Source organism: Ranitomeya variabilis, chromosome 6, assembly GCF_051348905.1.
Source record: "Ranitomeya variabilis isolate aRanVar5 chromosome 6, aRanVar5.hap1, whole genome shotgun sequence".
NCBI classification, from domain to species: Eukaryota; Metazoa; Chordata; class Amphibia; order Anura; family Dendrobatidae; genus Ranitomeya; species Ranitomeya variabilis.
Genome location: NC_135237.1, coordinates 106,583,977 through 106,597,291, shown reverse-complemented (window position 1 = coordinate 106,597,291; position 13,315 = coordinate 106,583,977). Strand labels below are relative to the sequence as shown.

The 13,315-nt window shown below is 43.9% G+C and overlaps 1 protein-coding gene across 3 annotated transcripts in view; it reads right to left on the bottom strand.

Moving 5' to 3' along the window:
- The window catches only part of RAB5A (RAB5A, member RAS oncogene family), a 55,722-nt gene extending 43,686 nt beyond the window's left edge, over positions 1–12,036 (bottom strand). The window contains exon 1 of one of the 3 annotated variants that reach the window (XM_077268884.1): positions 11,666–12,036. The gene's annotated coding sequence lies outside the window, so the exon portion shown is untranslated. The remainder of the gene's footprint in view (positions 1–11,665) is intronic. The other 2 variants (XM_077268887.1, XM_077268885.1) reach the window with 2 other exon arrangements.
- Between the last annotated feature and the right edge of the window lie 1,279 nt (positions 12,037–13,315).

The following is a 13,315-nucleotide window of genomic DNA, read 5'->3' as shown; positions in this document are numbered from 1 at the left end:
GATTTTACATCAGTATTTGTAAGCCAAAACCAGGAGTGGGTGTAAAATGCAGAAGTGGTGCATGTTTTTTTATTATACTTTTCCTAATTGTTACACTCCTGGTTTTGGATTACAAAAACTGCTGGAAAATCCTGACCAAATCCTGATGCAATCCTGAACGTGGACACATACCAGGCATGTTTGTGTGCGTCTTGTTGATTGCATGTGCATTTGTCCATGCCTTAATTGGTTAATTGCCTTTTTCTGATGTATTTACTAAGTATAGTGGTCTGTGCAGCATGTGGTTTAAATGTGGTTTTGGTTTTTTTTTTAAATCAATTTTTTTTTGTTTAAATCGGATATATTTTTGCAGTCTAGTGGTCTGCAGCTTGTGGTTTGAACGTGTGAGCGTGCTTTTATTTTTCTATTTTAAAGTGTTGATTTTATTATTACTGTTGAAACCATTCGCAGTTGATGTACTTGTATTTAAAATAAAGAGCATTTCAGCTCCTAATTGTGATGTTAAAAAAAATAAAGAAAGAAAAAAAAAAAAAAGAAAATAATAAAATGTTTGTTAAAAAAATGTCCGTAGTATCATTTCAGAAAGGAAAATTTAAAACTGGTGTATGTACCAATGGTTACACATGCAATACAGAGTTGGTTGAGGGCTCTTTTTTTAATAAAGGTTACACTTAAAGGTTTTTTGGGGGAGGTGATTTTTGAAAATAAAATGTGGTAAATATATTTTTACATGGTGGGTTCACATTTAAAAATATTTTTTTTGGGACATGGAAATGAATGGTATAACGTGCACCTGTTTTGGGGTTTTGGTGTTCACCTTTAATGAACTTTTCTCACATCATTTTAGCAGGGTGTTTATTAAAACATTACCTAGTTCAGGGGGTGGTCTAACTATAAATCCATTATACTTATTACAGATACACCAGGGACCAGGACCACAGCCGCCGCCTGTGTTCCCCACCAGGACCAGCCCACCAGGATGGGACACACAATAAAACCTGCATGAAACCAGTGTATAATAGTGGAATGGCCGCAAACAAAACAAAAATTACATGCTGCAGAAAATAGTGCGCAATATGTCAGCGCAGTATTGTCTGCAGCATGTAATATAACATTAAATATGAGCAATGACATAAAAAAAAGCAGTTGCATGTCAACAAACCCCCCAAAAAACAAAACATTCTGCAGAAAATGCAACGCAATGTTTCAGCGCAGTATTTTCTGCAGTCTGTTATAGGATATTCAATATGAGCAATGACATTAAAAAAATATCCATAAAATGCATCGGACTAGTGCATGCAGTCGCTGGCACGTAGGCTAATATTGGTCAGTGTGCACATGGGCACAACACAGACTGAACAGAGCCTAAGAAACAGAAAGGGTCTTAAAAGGCCAAAATCCAAGGTGTGATTTTCTGGCCCATGCCTGACATCTAATGAGGTAAAAAATGGAGATCTAAAGGTACCGTCACACTCAGCGACGCTGCGGCGATATAGACAACGAGCCGACCTAAACTAGATCGTGGACCGTCGCTGTTTAGGTCGCTGTAGAGACGTCAAACACAGCAACTCCAGAACGATGCAGGAGCGATCCAGTGACGTAACGGCGACTCACTTCTCGTTCTCGCTGGTTGTTAGCTCCATTACATCCATTGTTAGCGTCATTGCTTTTGATGTCAAACATGACAATACACGCCGACCTGGTAACGAAATAAAGTTCTGGACTTCTAGCTCCGACCAGCGATGGCACAGCGGGATCCAGATCGCTGCTGCGTGTCAAACACAACAAGATCGCTATCCAGGACTTTCTCGTTGCAAAGTTGCTGAGTGAGACGGTACCTTAACCCCTTAACGACCGCCGATACGCCTTTTAACGGCGGCCGCTAAGGGTACTTAAACCACAGCGCCGTTAATTAACGGCGCTGTGGAAAAAGTGTATAGCGCCCCCCAGAGTCGGATTTTCTCTGGGGTCTCGGTTGCCGAGGGTAGCCGAGACCCCAGAGAACATGATTCGGGGGGTTTTTACCGACCCCCGAGTTGCGATCGCCGGTAATTAACCGTTTACCGGCGGTCGCAACAAAAAAAAAAAAAAAAAACGCGATTTGCCGTTTAATTTCTCTGTCCTCCGATGTGATCGCACATCGGAGGACAGAGAAATGTGGTCCCCGATGGCCCCCAATAGCCCCCTGATACTTACCTACCTCCCCCGGTGCTCCTCGTGGCTCCCGATGGGCGCCGCCATCTTTTTTCCGGGAAAAAATGGCGGGCGCACGCGCAGTACGCCCGGCACCCGGAAGATCTTTGGGGTCTCGGCTGCCGGGGGTAGCCGAGACCCCAAAGAACATGATCGGGGTCGGTTTGCACCGACCCCTGCTTTGCGATCGCCGGTAATTAACAGTTTACCGGCGACCGCAAAAAAAAAACAAAAAAAAAAACGATCAGTTATTTTTCTGTCCTCTGATGTGATCGCACATCAGAGGACAGAGAAATAGGGGGATTCGGGGACCCTAACATACTCACCTGGTGTCCCTGGGTCCTCTTCTGTCTTCTCCTGCCAGCCGGCTTTTTCATCATGGCGGGCGCATGCGCAGTGCGCCCGCCATCTGCTGCCATCTGCCGGCCGGCAGGAGAAGACGAGTTGGGGCTAAAATTAGGGTTAGGATTAGAGTTAGGGTTAGGGTTAGAGTTAGGGTTAGGGTTGGGGCTAAATTTAGGGTTAGGGTTAGGGCTAGGGTTAGACTACTTTCACACTAGCGTTTTTTGGCTTCCGTCGCAATGTGTCGTTGGAGAAAAAACGCATCCTGCAAAAGTGCTTGCAGGATGCGTTTTTTCTCCATTGGCTTGCATTAGCGACGCATTGCGACGGATTGCCACATGTCGCATCCGTCGTGCGATGGATGCGTCGTGCTTTGGCGGACCGTCGACATAAAAAAAACTACATGTAACTTTTTGTGCGACGTGTCCGCCATTTCCGACCGCGCATGCGTGGTCGGAACTCCGCCCCCGCCTCCCCGCACCTCACAATGGGGCAGCGGATGCGTTGAAAAAACAGCATCCGCTGCACCCGTTGTGCGGCGCTTACAACGCTAGCGTCGGTACGTCGGCCCGACACACTGCGATGGGCCGAGTACGACGCTAGTGTGAAAGTAGCCTTAGGCTTCTTTCACACTTGCGTCGGTACGGGGCGGTTGCAATGCGTCGGCCCGACGTACCGACGCACGTTGTGAAAATTGTGCACAACGTGGGCAGCGGATGCAGTTTTTCAACGCATCCGCTGCCCAGTCTATGTCCTGGGGAGGAGGGGGCAGAGTTATGGCCACGCATGCGCGGAAATGGCGGACGCGACGTACAAAAAAAAGGTTACATTTAACTTTTTTTGTGACGACAGGGGCTAAAGTTATGGTTAGGGTTGGGGCTAAAGTTAGGGTTGGGGCTAAAGTTAGGGTTAGAGTTGGGATTAGGGTTAGGGTTTGGATTAGGGTTGGGATTAGTGTTACGTTTGGGATTAGGGTTAGGGTTGGGATTAGGGTTAGGGGTGTGTTGGATTTAGGGTTTTGATTAGGGTTATGGTTAGGGTTGAGATTAGGGCTGTTTTGGGGTTAGGGTTGTGATTATCGTTAGGGTTGTGATTAGGATTATGGATCGGGTTGAGATTAGGGTTAGGGGTGTGTTGGAGTTAGGGTTGGAGTTAGAATTGGGGGGTTTCCACTGTTTAGGTACATCAGGGGGTCTCCAAACACGACAGCCAATTTTGCGCTAAAAAAGTCAAATGGTACTCCCTCCCTTCTGAGCTCTGCCGTGCGCCCAAACAGTGGTTTACCCCCACATATGGGGTACCAGCATACTCAGGACAAATTGGACAACAACTTTTGGGGTCCAATTTCTCTTGTTACCCTTGTGAAAATAAAAATTTGGGGGCTAAAAAAATCTTTTTTGTGGGAAAAAAAAATATTTTTTATTTTCACTACTCTGCATTATAAACTTCTGTGAAGCACTTGGGCATTCAAAGTTCTCACCACATATCTAGATAAGTTCCTTGGGGGGTCTATTTTCCAAAATGGGGTCACTTGTTGGGGGTTTCTACTGTTTAGGTACATTAGGGGTCTGCAAACGCAACATAACGCCCGCAGACAATTCTATCAAAGTCTGCATTCCAAAATGGCGCTCCTTCCCTTCCGAGCTCTGCCGTGCGCCCAAACAGTGGTTTACCCCCACATATGGGGTACCAGCATACTCAGGACAAATTGGACAACAACTTTTGGGGTCCAATTTCTCTTGTTACCCTTGTGAAAATAAAAACTTGGGGGCTAAAAAATCTTTATTGTTAAAAAATATATATTTTTTATTTTCACGACTCTGCATTATAAACTTCTGTGATGCACTTGGGCATTCAAAGTTCTCACTACACATCTAGATAAGTTCCATGGGGGGTCTAGTTTCCAAAATGGGGTCACTTTTGGGGGGTTTCTACTGTTTAGGCACATCAGGGGCTCTCCAAACGCGACATGGCGTCCGATCTCAATTCCAGTCAATTTTGCATTGAAAAGTCAAATGGTGCTCCTTTGCTTCCGAGCTCAGCCATGCGCCCAAACAGTGGTTTACCCCCACATATGGGGTGTCGGCGTACTCAAGACAAATTGTACAACAACTTCTGGGGTCCATTTTCTCCTGTTACACTTGGTAAAATAAAAATTTGGAGGCAAAAAGATCATTTTTGTAGAAAAAATGCGATTTTTTTATTTTCACGGCTCTACGTTATAAACGTCTGTGAAGCACCTGGGGGTTTAAAGTGCTCACCACACATCTAGATAAGTTCCTTAAGGGGTCTAGTTTCCAAAATGGTATCACTTGCGGGGGGTTTCCACTGTTTAGGCACATCAGGGACTCTCCAAACGCGACATGGCATCCGATCTCAATTCCAGCCAATTCTGCATTGAAAAAGTCAAACGGTGCTCCTTCACTTCCAAGCTCTGCGGTGCGCCCAAACAGTGGTTTACCTCCACATATGGGGTATCGACGTACTCAGGAGAAATTGCACAACAACTTTTGTGGTCTAATTTCTCCTGTTACCCTTGTGAAAATAAAAATTTTGGGGCAAAAAGATCATTTTTGTAGAAAAAATGTGATTTTTTATTTTCACGGCTCTACGTTATAAACTTCTGTGAAGCACTTGGGGGTTCAAAGTGCTCACCACACATCTAGATAAGTTCCTTGGGGGGTCTAGTTTCCAAAATGGTGTTACTTGTGGGGGGTTTCCACTGTTTAGGCACATTAGGGGCTCTCCAAACGCGACATGGCGTCCGATCTCAATTCCAGCCAATTCTGCATTGAAACAGTCAAACGGTGCTCCTTCACTTCCAAGCTCTGCGGTGCGCCCAAACAGTGGTTTACCTCCACATATGGGGTATCGGCGTACTCAGGAAAAATTGCACAACAAAATTTGTGGTAAAATTTCTATTTTTACACTTGTGAAAATTAAAAAAAATGGTTCTGAAGTAAAATGTTTGCAAAAAAAAGTTAAATGTTCATTTTTTTCTTCCACATTGTTTTAGTTCCTGTGAAGTACGTAAAGGGTTAATAAACTTCTTGAATGTGGTTTTGAGCAGCTTGAGGGGTGCAGTTTTTAGAATGGTGTCACACTTGGTTATTTTCTATCATATAGACCCCTCAAAATCACTTCAAAGGTGATGTGGTCCCTAAAAAAAACATGGTGTTGTAAAAATGAGAAATTGCTGGTCAACTTTTAACCCTTATAACTCCCTAACAAAAAAAAAAATTGTTTCCAAAATTGTGCTGATGTAAAGTAGACATGTGAGAAATGTTATTTATTAACTATTTTTTGTGACATATCTCTCTGATTTAAGGGCATAAAAATACAAAGTTTGAAAATTGCAAAATTTTAAAAATTTTCGCCATATTTCCATTTTTTTCATAAATAATTGCAAGTAATATCGAAGAAATGTTACCACTAACTTGAAGTACAACATGTCACGAAAAAACAATCTCAGAATCAGCGGGATCCGATAAAGCGTTCGAGAGTTATAACCTCTTAAAGTGACACTGGTCAGAATTGTAAAAATTGGCTCGGTCATTAAGTACCAAATTGGCTCTGTCACTAAGGGGTTAAGTGTTTCTTTAGCAAGGCAAATTGGATTATTTGTTATTTACATTTCTAATTACTAAAAAACTAAACTGTTCTCTCATAGGGTCTCAGTCCACAGCAACTGCCCTGTGCAAGCTGAGGTAAAACCAATGCATTACTATCATTCCCACACATCTGACATTCATGGCTGGCTGAGTAGAGACCAGTTCAGACATCGCAGTCCAAACTCAGACTCTGAATGTCGGACTTGTGAAACCAACCTAATAAAAGGAAAGAGTTGTGAGCGATATACGACCATTTTAAGATGGAATTCCTGTAATTGTCATCCAACTTTCTCTCTCACAAGGGGCCATTGATGTCACATGAGTCTTCTTGTACCACCATGGATGAGGCGAGTGGACCCTTCATGGTTTACCATACACCTGGGTGAGGCAGAGCCTGGTGCTTCATCTAACTGCAGCTCCAGTGAAGGGGAATGAGCGGTAAAACCAGATACGGCACTGTGCCTAGCGCTGCCTTTCATAATAATATAATAATAATTTTTATTTATATAGCGCCAACATATTCCGCAGCGCTTTACAACTTATAGAGGGGACTTGTACAGATAATAGACATTACAGCATAACAGAAATCACAGTTCAAAACAGATACCAGGAGGAATGAGGGCCCTGCTCGCAAGCTTACAATCTCTCATCGGCTGATCTTATGGGTGCTGGGAGTCAGATCAAAACTGATCTGATATTAATGGCCGATCCTAAGAGTACGCCATCAGTATCACAGTATCTAGAAAAAAAATTCTAACAAGCATAGAAAAAAATATTAAAAAATGACATATCCAATATTCATGAAATATTAAAGATCTAAGAAGATGCATGGCTGTTGTACCAGCGTCTTTGCTTTTGGAAACCATGTCATCAGAGGTCAGCCTATGGTTCCACCAATACAACTACCACATTTCTTACAACTCTGTCTGCAAATGCCCAGACAGTAAAAATGGCGGAAAGTGACCATTACGTGCTGTAACTAACCTGCGCCATATCTTATGTGCAGATTTTTATCATAGTCAACAATCTGTGTTTGCACGGAGTAATTATTGCTAGCAATGCTGAAAATCAGAATGGTAACAAAAATGTCAACTCTGCTAATGTGGTTGCAAAGCTGCGCCAAAATTTGCAGGTCGCTGCGGTCTTCTCTGCAAGGTGTGAATGAGGTCTTGTTTGACCACGATCATAAGCACTGATTGCTTTATAGTTTATTACAGATTGACTGAAGCTGCCACACGGGATGAAACGTCAAATGATGCGGTTACTGGAAAATCGGCTGCAAGATCTGCCCCTCCACACTCCGCTTATTCTGTATTTTGGAACTACGGATTTTGCTGCAAGCCTGTGGGTATATCTGCCACAAACTCTACAAAAGGGCTTACTTACAGATTATGGCTTCCACAATGAATGAAATCAAACACAACTTATCCTCGGCATAAATTAACATGATGTCAATTAAAAAAATCTGCACATAAAATCAATTTCTGCACAGAAAATAACCGCAACATGTGTATGAGAGTTCTTCCTGCAGACACATAGGTGATAACTTCTAGATCAGTTGTAGTCGGACCGCTGGGACCCTCTCCGATCACCATAACGGAACATTTTTACCCCAGCTAAAATAAGGCAGCAACTTAAAGGCGCAATTGTCACTCAATTCATTCTCATAACTCCGCTTCCTCCAGGAGCCCCATTGGGAATGAAGGAAGCAGGTGAACCATACTTGCGATTCACTGCCGATACTTTCTACCTACCAGAGAACCCTTTTATATCATCATCCACTTTGCCGCTACAGTAAGACGCTATGGATTTTCAACCCAAAAATTTGGATGCAAAATCAGCAGCAATTCTGGGACATCTGAACACAGCCTTATGACTATTACAGCTCCAAGGGATTCTAGGTAATAGATGTCAGGTGCATTAATACATGTGCTGGTATAAAATGTCTTAGTACTTTATTCTAGATTATCCCTAAGAAAACTGGTTACAGAAAAGAGAAGCCTATGCTGATCCTAGAGAGACTGGTATTCACTTTGCTACTGCTTTAGGATATGGAAAAACATAGGAAACAGTGAGCAGGGACTATATATATATATATATATATACACACACACACACACACAGGTATGTAATAGTGATGACGGAATATGACAAACGCAAACAAAAAGGCGTCTACCACCGATAATCCCCATGTAATATGTACAAGTCCCGCTGAGGGACGTGGAAGGCTCGGTCTCCATCTTATACTCACATTTGGAAATATCCTACTTCTCTTTAAAATTATTTTCACAATGGGTTTTTGCTGTGGATTTTTCAGGTACGGATTTTGACACAGCTTTTATATATACTTTCTATTATTAAGTGGTCAAACTTGGTTTTTGTTTTTTTTTAAATTAGCAGTTTTTCCCCCCTACATCTTCCGAGGTGCATAGTCCCGGGGCGGCTTTTCTAAACAACTTTTTTCCTGAAAAGCCGAAGTTTTTCAAAGTCAATGTATGTGCACACGACGTCTTTTTCAGATGGATCCTTCCTGGAAAAATGAACATAATGCGCACTAATGTAAAATGATATTACTGTGCACACATGCAGCGTTGTTACTTCTTTTAACTGCTTCAGGGTTTGGAAACTGTGAAACGATTACAAGAAATAGCAGGTCCCTCCTATGGCACCTTCCGAATGATAGTTTAGGCAATACAAAAGAAAAACGTGCCGAAGCAAAACTGCTAGCTGCAGGAAAACGACAGCCAGCCTAGAAAATTAAGAAAGCCTTGGCGGCTCCTCCGCTGAAATGAACATGTTGTGTGCAGATACATTAAAATGTACCTAGATGCAGTAATGCAGCCACACTCTCATTTTACCCATGGTTCGGGCTGCATGAATCAGATGACAGGTTTTCCAATATATTTTGGAAAAAGTTGCTTAGACTGCATTCACACATTCCATCTGACCGTACTCAGACTTTATTTGAGAGTGCAATCCTCGGAAAGGGCAAAAGTATCCTGATACGGACTTGACAGCCTCATATTCATGACTGTGTGCTATCCGTCTTAAAAAACAAAAAAAACTAGTTCACAACCATTTTCACATGACCATATTTTTTGTGGATTAATGGTCAGCAAAAAGAAAAAAAAAAAAAAAAAAAAAAGACAGCCACTAATGGCTGTCATCCACGTTCCTTCTGTTTTTCCCTGACTAATGCTGGAAGCAAGAAATACAAATTACATATATGGACACAGATGAAAAAAAAAGTTTGGTTTGTTTTTCTTTTTGAAAGAGGAAAAATAATCACCAATGTATAAATTTGGCCTTATACACTATAGATGTTTTACTGAGAGTTTCATTTATGTGGTAAAGAACTGGCTAGCCAATAAGTGTTCCACGGTGGTCATTCAATAGTTATTCAGACTTTATAGAGTATTTCTGATCTCTTTTCATTCCCATTTGGCATAGTGTGTGTGTGTGTGTGTGTGTGTGTGTGTGTGTGTGTGTGTGTGTGTGTGTGTGTGTGTGTGTGTGTGTGTGTGTGTATGTATATGTATATACACACATATATATATATATACGCATGCATATATGTAACTAACAGCCTTATATATGCCCGTCTGTGCACTGCGGCCGGGTCCATTCTCGGACCCACCTTAACAGATGTTTGTATGAGCCCTTCGGATATGTTCACACCCAAGATTTTTTTTCCTGAAGACTCTTTTACACCCTTTTTACTGGGCAGTGCTTATTATGGAGTGGTGATCTGCTGTAAAGTAGTAACGTGCCATTTCTTTTTTTATTCCCCATAAGCTTTTGAAAACCTCTTCAGGGAGGAATAAAAAAGAAAAAAAAAAAAAAAAAAAGAGAAACTCCTCATGAACAGCAGTGCAGATATTACATAGAAATGAAGTGGAAAGTATTTTTGGAGGTGGATTTTGAAGAGTTGCTACTCCAAAGGATAAGTGTGAACATAGTCAGGGGAGCATATAGCAAAACACCAAGGGTACGTGCCCACGTTCAGAAATTGCTGTGGTTTTGACTATGTGCGCCTGTGGATCACCCGCGGACACTGACATGTGGCGTGTATTTCAGGACTGCAGCACGTCAATTTCTCTTAGGCAGGGGTCACACTCGCGTGTGCAATGTGAGAAACTCGCCCATCAATACCCGGGACTGTCACCGGCACTCAGGACCGGAAGGTTCAGCCGCATGTGTTTCTATGCAGCCACACACTCCGGTCCCGAGTGCCGGCAGCAGTGCTAGGTATTGATGCGCGAGTTTCTCACATTGCTCATGTAAGTGTGACCCAGGCCTTACAGAGACGCTGGTCTCCGCAACAGAAATGTCATCACTAGAATGTATTGGATGTGATAATTCTGCACGGTTCAGTGAGCACATGCGGATTCACCTGCATTCAATAGAAGGCAGCACTTTGGACACAATGAAAATACTCTGCGTCCAAAGCGCTGCTCATTCCGGATCATGGGAACGTAGCGTAAGACGACCGGATCATGGATCCAATAAACTATGGAATCACGCTGGGACCAGGGTCACTCTATGGGGATGTGCAGGTGTCCAGGAGGTTGGGGGAAGCTGCACGCCTGACTTTGAACTGATATTCAGATCGCACTCGTCCATGTAAGTCAATGAGTGCGTGAGGAACATCACACTGCATTCGGGTGACATCAGATCAAGACATTGTTTTCTCCATATTCTCCTCATCGGAGAGAGTCAGATCACACCATCATCAGAGAGTAATCAGTGTGATTTGCATAATTCATCTGATCCTCTCAGCCTAGGGGTATGGGCACTCGCAGCCTTTTTGCTGTTTTTGGAGCAGAATCACCAAGGTTTTGAGTTTTTGAGAAGTATTTGCAGATTTTACACTGTTTCTACCAAAAAACCTGTTAAAAAACCCCTTCAGTGTGCACATACCCCAACACTGGATGTGGATTCCATAGATTTGGGGGCGGAATCAAGTGCCGAAATCCAATAAGCGGAATGTGCCGTATACGGGCAGAAGAGATGTTCTCGTGCTTGTATACAGCAGGGTTGGTGTAATCACGCCCTCACGTGTACATATATATGGCGGTGGTATCCGCATCATCAGACCGCATTGTGCGCAGCGATTCATCCAGCCACACCTGCCATGGACACATAATCACCTGTCTGGGGATCTATGCAGCAGATGCCATTGGGCGATCTGATGTACAATCTTTATCTGCCCACGACTGTCATCATTATGTATTACACAAGGTGCACAGGAAGCATTATTGGCCTCCTGGTCACATCTGGGGCTTCCCAGTACGTGATCACCCATTATATACGGCTCCTGGTAGCACAGTGCAGGCTGCAGAGATCACTGATGATCGGAGGCCCGCAGTCCTCCCCGAGTGTTAGTGGCCCGGTCCCAGCCCCGTAGACTGAGGCTGAGCCGTGTGATGGGCTCCGGATCCTCCTGCCAGAGGCGCCATGTAAATAACAACACACGCACATCAATGGAAGCCCCTTCCCACAGCCCTCGTCACCATTACCGGGGAGCGGAGCAGACACTCACGGCAGCCGCACAGTCATATCAGGCGTACGGACCCCTCTGCTGGCTCTCCCTGCTGCGCCTGCCTGCACTCCGCCAGCTTCCTGGGCTACCCGACGGCTCCGGTCTGGCCCAATCACATGATGTCGATGACATCAGCACCATACGGGAAGTCGCTAGGACAAACGTCCTCAAGAATCGCAGCTCTTTTTCTTGTTCCTAGTTTTTCATTCCTCCGTCACACGTGTACACCAGTCACTGAGTCAGTACTGTGTGCTGTGGAGCTGGGAAACACGCAGGGCCCAGTGCCAGCCGGAGATAGGGTGCACAGAAATCACACATGCCCCAAATAACGGACCCCAAATGAAGTCCACGAGTGATACGGCAACAAATAATTTAATCAGTGTATGCTATCAGTATTGGTCAGTATATTACATCAGTATGTGTAAGCCAAACCCAGGAGTGGGTGATAAATACAGAAGTGATGACGTGTTTCTGTTATACTTTTCCTCTAATTGTTCCACTCCTGGTTTTGGCTTACACATACTGATGGAAAATACTGACCAAATCCTGCTAGTGTGAGGGCAGCCTTATTATACTCACCTGCGAGAAACTCGGATGAGTCTTGCATGTTAATCCCGGGCACTCAGATCGGAGCGTGCGGCCGCATAGGAATACATTAGGCCGCACGCTCCGATCTGAGTGCCGGGTGCAGAGCCGGGTATTGACGTGCGAGACTCATCCGAGTTTCTCGCAGGCGAGTAAGAGCCCTAAGGGTATGTGCACACGTTGCAGATTTTGCTGCGGATCCGCAGCGGATTTGACGCTGTGGATTTGCAGCAGTTTTCCCTGAGTTTACAGTACCATGTAAATCTATGGGAAACAAAATCTGCAGTGCACATGCTGCGGAAAATACCGTGCGGAAACGCTGCGTTGTTTACAGAGGCGTAGCTAGGGTTTCAACTTAGGGGGGGGCGAAACATCTGAGTGGGCCCCTAACCAGCTAACCCTGATTACAGTTACGGTTGCACACTGTAATTGTGAATATAGTGGAACCTCAGAATATGACTGCTCTGTTATTGAAAATAAATCTATATACAAACACGAACATTGATTTTACCGCCATATTGTGACCATATGCAACTTTGATGGTTGCAATACTCTGAGTGCCCCTATAACAATATAATGCTTAAGTGCCCACTTTACATTTAATAATGTACCCTGAGTTCCCTCATGTACTGCTCCATTATAGACAGTATGGGGAGCTCAAAGCTTCCATATATACAGTATAAGGCCTCCACAGCTCCCCTATACACAGTATGATGATTCTATAACTCCCCGATACACCGCATGATGTTCTCACTGCTCCTATTTACACAGTATAATGCTGACAGAGCTCCACTATAGAAAGGATAATGCCCCCCCCCCCCAGAGCTCCCCTATATACAGTGTAATGGGCCAACAGCTCCCATATGCACAATATGCCTTCATAGTTCCCTATACACAGTATGGTGGGTCCACAGCTCCCTTATAAACAGTATGATGGGCCCGCAGCTTCCGTCAAACAGTATGATGTCCCTCACAGTTCCCCTGTACACAGTATGATGGGCCCACAGCTTCTTTATACACAGTATGATGAGCCCGCAGCTCC